Raw genomic sequence first — 7,834 nt, 5'->3', positions numbered from 1 at the left:
AGAAGTCGTTCTCTCCCCCAAACACAAACACACGAGCACATTAACACCCCTCTCTCTTGTAAAGTCCGGACCCCAACATAGGTCTCTATCACTTTGTCTCTCGGGCATGCACACATCTCTTCCCTCACTCTCTAGGTCTCCCGCTATCTCTCTTACCCAAGCACACGCACTATGTAGAGTGTATATTTCCCATACACACAAAAGTCGCCCCCAAACGTCTATCTCCCTAGTCATGTGGTTCTCGCGCACTCACCTCACACACCACCCCCACTGCAAACAAGCACACTTTGTCTCCTTGTGCACCACTCTCCTCTTTCTATCTCTCCCACATGCGGACCCGCCCCAGCTCCTTCCCTGTATACATATATGTCGTGACTCTTTGCATAGCTCCCTAATGTATAATCGTTCTCGATTTCGCACATTGTTCTCTACACCATCTATTCTAGATCTCTCATGAAGTCCCTATCACACACACGATGACTCGCTTCCCTTGCGTCTCCGTTAATAGGCCAATTTCGTACAACATCAACATTGTCTCCCTATCTATACGCCATTTATGGACACAAACGACCCCTCTCGCCCCCTCTCTTCCTCTCTCTCTCTCTCTCCGTCGCTAGCTCTCTTTCTATCGCTCTTACACCCCTCTCCCACACACACACTCGATGTCTCTTCCAAATAGTCTGCTCCCACCGCCCCCACCCATGCTATCTCGCTACTACACATGTCACACCATTCCCCCTTCCCTTATACTAGGTTTACATCATCAGTGGTCTCTCTACTCCACATACACTCTCTCCCTCTCACACGCAAACGCGTGCACAAACACACACAGACACGCACAAACACCCATTTATCTGGATCCTCATCTCTCCTCATGTCCGCATGTGTATCTCACACACTCACTCTCTAATTATGTATATGTGTCTCCACGTTACACAACACAAAGCCCCATGTACATGTCTCTCTCTGTCCTCCACACACATAGACACAAAGAATCTGTTATCATTGCCTCAGTCTCTAACATATCACACACGCACACTGTCTCTCTCTCTCTCGCAAACACGCTCAACAAGGGTTTCCCCGTGAATAACTTACCGTCTATTCATCAATAGTCGTGGCAGTACGGCGAACACGAGACGTGAAAAAGAATAAATCTACACGTGCTTAGACCACCTAGTATGACTACTAGGACTAGAGCAAGCCAAAAAGCGTGCCACCGTCACCCCCTCCTTGTCGGCGACGGGAAAATCTTTGTTTTACACAGTCGAGAAGTCATTGTGCTAAGGCCCCACATGCCGAGGCGTTGAATAGAATGTAGATGCTAGTTTACGGAAGCAAGTATCGATAATACGTTTGTATCTCCATACTTATATTTCTTCTCTTATAAAAAACCGAGTTGGTGATGATGGTACGTGTGCCATCTTGCAATATAGACCGTCCGATCTATATCTGACGGATGGAAATTAAACTAAGAGATACCCGCACCCCTCTCCACATTTGTAGACAAGGCCTTCCCTCGTTCATCCTTATCTCCAACAAACCTCATTGTTGAGCAATTAAGAAAGAAGCCTCTGGAACAAACTGGCCTGGTGGCCGCTGCCGGCGTCGTCAATCCCCATGCCTCCGCTCAGTCCGACCACCAACCACCACCACACCCCACTCCTCTTCACCTTATCTCATATTTCTCGAGATATCATTAGTTTTACACATGGGATTACTCCCGCAAGGGTCAATCACAACAAGTGTTTATAAAAAAATGCATCTTGATGTTCCGTGCAATGCACGGATCTTGCTAGTACTCCTACACAAGACTAAGTTGGTGATGCTGGTGTGTCTGCCATCCGTCGTTTCTGACCATTAGATCTAATTCTAACGATTGTGAGGTAAGTTGTTGCCTTTTCTCACCAACATCCCACTTGTCTACCAATTTGCAGAAAAACCCATAATTAGTATCTTAAAACCAACCACATCCCTCCCTGGCCTCACCAAAACAGCTCAAGGAATATATTCTAATTGAAACATAATATATCTCTAGTGACATATGTATATCAAAATTAGAGTGTTTTGTACCAAGTTTGTGAATAAGTATTATTCTAATTATGATTCGTTGCAACGGACATGAACATTGCTAGTATTTCCAACCATGCATTTTTTTCCTAGTATTCCATAGTTTCGAGTTTTCCATCAAGATATTAGTCACTCATGGTTGATATTTATTTTCTATCATGTACACATATGCACTATGTAACTAGCCTTGCTTATTGGCTTCCAAAGCTTAACTTTCACTCCTACTTACAATATGTAGAGTATTTAACAAAAAACTACCACTTTCAACCAGCCCTAGGAAGAATCTATTGTACAAAAAATAGCAAAAACATACCCAAAATTTCTTAATCCACGCCAAAAACTACCTAGAACTCCTACCGATTAGGTTCGTTTAAACCCATTTATGACAGGGTTGGCCCACACGTCCGTGCTGAGAGGCAGCTTAAACCAACACATTTTGTTTGACCGTTGACATGAGGGACCCACATCTGACCTTCTATCCTGTTATTCCCCCTCAAATCATTATTTTTCCTGAACATTACTTCAAATAGTACTGATGCGTGTTCGTCGGTGGCGCCGGTGATGAGCGAGTTGGCCGCCGCTCCGCCGGACGGGCCGGACGCCGCGCTGGCCTCCGCACGGGTTGGCAGGCTGGCCCGAGCGTGACTCACGAGCGAGCAAGCCGCCGCGCTGGCCTTCGCTCGAGCCAGATGGCTGGCCTTAGCGCGGCGCGCGCGAGCAAGCCGCCGCGCTGCCGTGCCAATCTAGCTAGCAAACCTTGCAAACAAGCAGCTGGACGGAGCTATCTTGGCTAGCTAGCGGCCGCGAGCGCCGGACGGAGCTGGCATCCGGGCTGCCGCAACATGGGCTCCGCACCGCCGGCGGTTTTAACCTCGCCTTCTGTCGGCGGTGGTAGCTGCGTCCCATGGCCGAGGATGACTAGGTGGACGGGCCGGAGGTAGGAGGTCACTCGAGGATTTTTGTTGGTAAGAGCATGTACAATGGTTGATAAGTTAGTCTTATCTTAAGTCTGCCACGTATGCAAGTGGTAGTAGTTTCTTGGCATTTTAGTGGTTTCTTGCATTATTAGAGCAAGTACAATAGAGCTGAGTCTGCGGGCTATAAGAAATAAACTAGTATATTTCTGCTTAGTTGGAGGAAAGAGAAGAGGAGAGAGAAGGTAAGCGGGCTCTTCGTGAAGAGCCAGCTCTAGCACGTGCTCCTAGGCACTTTGTGAGAATGAGAAGTGGGCCACATAATAAAAAAGTAGTACACTCTTTTGATCTATTATTGTACATGTTGGCTATAAGATGGGTTGTAGATGACATGGCACTGGCTTATAGCCAGCAGCTGGCTATACTATTAACCATTAGGGGTTTCTTGTAAGGAACAATGTACGTACTACTAGTGACAAAAGGCGATTCTAGGTTGCTTTGTACTCCAACGAGTACTACTAGTGGTCGCGGGAGTGTATACCTCGTTTTGTGGGTTCGATCCCGGCCGAACGCACGGCGGCCTTTTTAAAAAAATAGTACTACTACACTTCGCTGCGAGCCAATATTTTACACGGGTAGTTTGAGTTTTGAAGTCAAACGGACGTGCTACCCCACAATCTGGGTGCACTGGACAGCCTAGCCACGTGAACGGGTTTTCCTTCCCAGCATCCCGTGGCTCGCGTGCTCGCCCTAGCCGCACCTCGCTTGCAGCTTCTAGCTAGTAGCATATTTAAACTAGCGCCTCCCAATTAAGCCCGAGGAGCCGGAAAAGCCTGGCGGGGCATTGGGAACTGTGCAATATGGCTCTGTACGTAAAGTGCTCTACTACTACTCTGTAGCTTGTGGCGTTGCACGCATGGACTTCACTCCATTATCGGCTCTACTATAAAAGAAATTTCTCTTGACGTGTTTTTTTTTGAAACGGAGACAAAAGCTTTGCTTCATCTCATTCATAAAGAAGGAACTACTAACAAAGTTCGACGAGATCCATTACACCTCCACAAATGGAAGCGAAAAGCCTAGTCTTGCTGTATCAAATAACTCAAATGTTCTGCCCCCGCAGTAACCGTCGCTGATAAACAGGCTGCTAGTGTGTGCGTGAGAGGAGCGGCTGAGTAGGCCAGCTACGTGAGAGGAGCGGCTGAATAGAGCACCGAGAGTACCCACTAGGCCACTACGCAGGTGTACTTCCCCTGCATTGATAGTACAGCGATGGTTCTAGAGAACAGTAGTACCCTCCACTTCCAACTGTAGCTCCTTGGCCCTGAGATTCAAGAGTTCAAAACTGGTGCACTATACTAGACTAGACTAGAAGTACAGTACATCGCACTACTAGTTGAGAAAAGTAGTACTAGTACTGCTACAGTACGAGTACGTACTCCTCCGTCACAAATGTAAGACGTTTTTTGACACTAGTTGGCATGTACAAAAAATGGCAAAAACATACCCAAAATTTCTTAATCCACGCCAAAAACTACTACCTAGTGCCAAAAATTTCTTACTAGTGCTATTATTTACAGTATAATGCAATCCCATAACGTTCCATAATGCTAGTACTAATAGTAAATAATAGCCTCACCCCTTCGCTGAGGAACGGTCTACAGTTGGAAGGGACGAGGCCCTGCGGTTACTATGCTCTTATCTCCTCCTCGCCAGTTCCCCTCCCCCCGAAGAGAAGGCAGTTCGTCGCTGCACCCATGGATTCGCCAGGCGGTTCTCCTCCTCGTCGGGGCTGGGAGACCTAGGACGACGATCCTCTGGGAGAAATCACACGCCGCTCCGACGTCCTCACCGCCGCAAGACTCGGTGCTTCCTGCACCAACTTTTTCAAGACGCTGCTTAAACAGGCTTGTGAAAAGGCCATGCTTGTTGGTCTTCCATGCGTCCTCGGGGAGAAGGTTCTTCTATGGGACAATCCTTCGAACAGTCCACCGCTCCCTGGCCATGGTTGCACGTTGACTCCGCTAGAGTTGCCGACGTTGAGAGGTAGTCGGATTTTGTCCGATGAGCAGGTCAGTAATGGAGTTTGATCATGTAGTACTTAGTTATTCCATTTCCATCCCGTAATTTCTCCGCTGCCCACCGTCTTATATATAGGTCTGGGTCGGTGCCAACAAAGATTGGCTTGCATACCTCCGGCCGGATACCACCATCATTTTGCACAACATCCACAGCAGTGCGGCCATTCCGGTAGACCCCTTCTCCACCATTGGGATCGGCCTTCCGGACTGGCTGGGCTTGAATACGTATGATGATGCCTACATGAGATTGAAGAAGATAGCAATTGCGGACCCGCCGACAAAGCGACGCAGCTACGACGATTACTATCTCATCGCGGTGTTCGACATAAGGATTGCCATCAATGCAAGAGGCAGTAACGGCAGAGGCTGGCGCATGTTGGCGGCGGCAGATTTGTACCCCTACACGTTCGAAGACGCCGTGCGCCATCTAGGCCGCATCTTCGCGGTGACAAGCCAGGGGACTTGTTTCATCTGGTTGCCATCCTACGGTATGGGAGATTACAAACGGAATGCACAAACCATCATTTGCATCCCTAACAGTACTCCATTATTTTGCAGGGACCAGTCATCCCCCGATCAAAATAAGATCGCCAATCCTGGATGTGCATTTGCATCCGCGATTCGGTCTAACCTGGAACCTTGTAGCTGACTTTGGCATATTGGGATCAACTATCTTAGCAGTCGTTACCCATGGTAACACTGATGTGCAACATGGTCACACAATATACCACGATCGGACCGTCACCATCTACCCAGGTATTCCATTTTTTAACCCTCTCGCCTTCTCTTTCATTGTTGTACTAGTAGTATACTTTGTAGTACTAGTAGGAGTACTTTTTACCTTGGAGGACGCGTATAGCTAGCTAGGCCCTTGAAGACTTGAACCCACTAGCTGCCACCATTTTTGTTTTTTCATGTCTTACTATCTCATCCATGTAGCCAAGAGTGGCCATATATAATAAGCCGGTTATTTTACTTCCTCTATACCGGAGTAGTACTATTTGCTGCACAGTATTACTGACCACCATATTTGAGCACAACATTATTATGCATGGACCTTGACTATGTACGTCACCATGTGTCCAGATCTGGGATGCCGCGTGTACCAGATGAATGGCGCCGAGTTCGACCCCCGTGATGCTACGTGGGTGCCGAGGAACACTCTTGGAGAGTACTCGCTTTTCATCGGGGACAGCTACCCCATTGTGAAGCGGATGCCACCTTCTGTGCACGACACGGAAGGCCTGCCGTTCATGAAGCATGGTTGTGTCTTCAGTGTGCACCGCCGGATGAACGTCATGCTGGGACACGCTATCCCTGATTTATGCCGCTTCACCTTGGATGAGTCTCCATCGTGTGGAACCGGACTAGAAAGCTGCAACAATGATTCCCGTTGCCCACCGCTATGGATCGTGCCATCCATAAAGAACACCTGGGACTGGAACCTGGAGGAGGACATGTAGCCCATCTATAACGTGTAAGTGGAGTACGGTAATTGTGAACGGTAGCGCTGTGAATATATGTAGACTAGTCGTGCACAATTTATCACATGAATTGGAGATGAACTTGTGTGGCATACTGGCATCTGTCCTTTAGAATTTATTACTAGTAAATGTGTTATGTGTATGTGCAACTTGTGCTGTTGTTGCACGGGCTCCAACACGCTCTTTGAGAAGAAAAAAAAGGCGGCACAGCTTTGGATATACGTGACGTGGCGGCATCATACAGTAGCATCGTTCGCTATAGTTGTAGTACACTCCTACTAGGACGACAAATCCTATAAAACCTTGCACTTGGCTCTTTGCCTCTTCGGGAGGTTCAACAGTTCGTACTCGTGTGAACCTTGCACTTGGCTCTTCGCCTCTTCGGAAGGTCCAACAATGATGATACTACAGTACAATATGCTTCTGGAAATCTGACACTGATTGAACTGCTGCACGTCCACCGCGAGGGCGAGGGAGAGGGAGAGGGAGAGGGAGAGGGCGCTGTAGTCAAAACCCTCTCCTCGTCCTGCGAACCACCGCGCGCGTGGGCGAGGGAGAGGCGTAGTAAGCAAGCTTCTCCTCGTTCGGCGAGTTGACGGGACACATCAAAGCAGTACTAGTACTAGTAGTAGTAGTCCATACTGCGTCCTTTCCGATTAATATGGCTTAATTTGAAACGAGAAAATACACTGGCGGTCAACGTATGTAACAATACGCTCTTTACGGTCACTACATATAGTTTTGCGGCGATTATACGATCACTAGCTCATCGTAGAGCACCGTATTGCACCCTACTGACCGGCCACATAGTCGACGTGGCACTTTGTTGACTGGTTAAATTGTCACCTGGTTTCTAGGTCCCACCTATCAGTTGGCAGAGCAAAGAAATCAGTTAAACAAAACTTTACGCAGGCGCGACACGAGTCCAACCCTTGTGCGTGAACCGCCCTGGCTGTGTATGTGAGTGCATGCACGTGTCCTCCCTCGGTCTTCCAACAAAGAGTGTACATCGGCTATAAAACAAAGAGTGTAGTACATGATGTACATCTACACTTCCAATGCATTTAGCCTTTAATCTAAATCGATATTGATTGACTAATGCACCAACTTGTGCTGTAGGTATAGGCTACATGTCTATCCTTAATTACAACATGCAACGGCCTTCATTTAATCTTCTTATCTCAATGGTCGCATGCACACATAAGTCTGCTACTTTTGGGCGTTAATTATGCCCTGGTCAATGTGTAAATCTCTAAATGTACAGTCTTTCACGGACATAGGGAGTAGG

This window comes from Triticum aestivum, chromosome 1D (genome assembly GCF_018294505.1).
Source record: "Triticum aestivum cultivar Chinese Spring chromosome 1D, IWGSC CS RefSeq v2.1, whole genome shotgun sequence".
Lineage (NCBI taxonomy): Eukaryota > Viridiplantae > Streptophyta > Magnoliopsida > Poales > Poaceae > Triticum > Triticum aestivum.
This window is presented reverse-complemented; position numbering follows the sequence as displayed.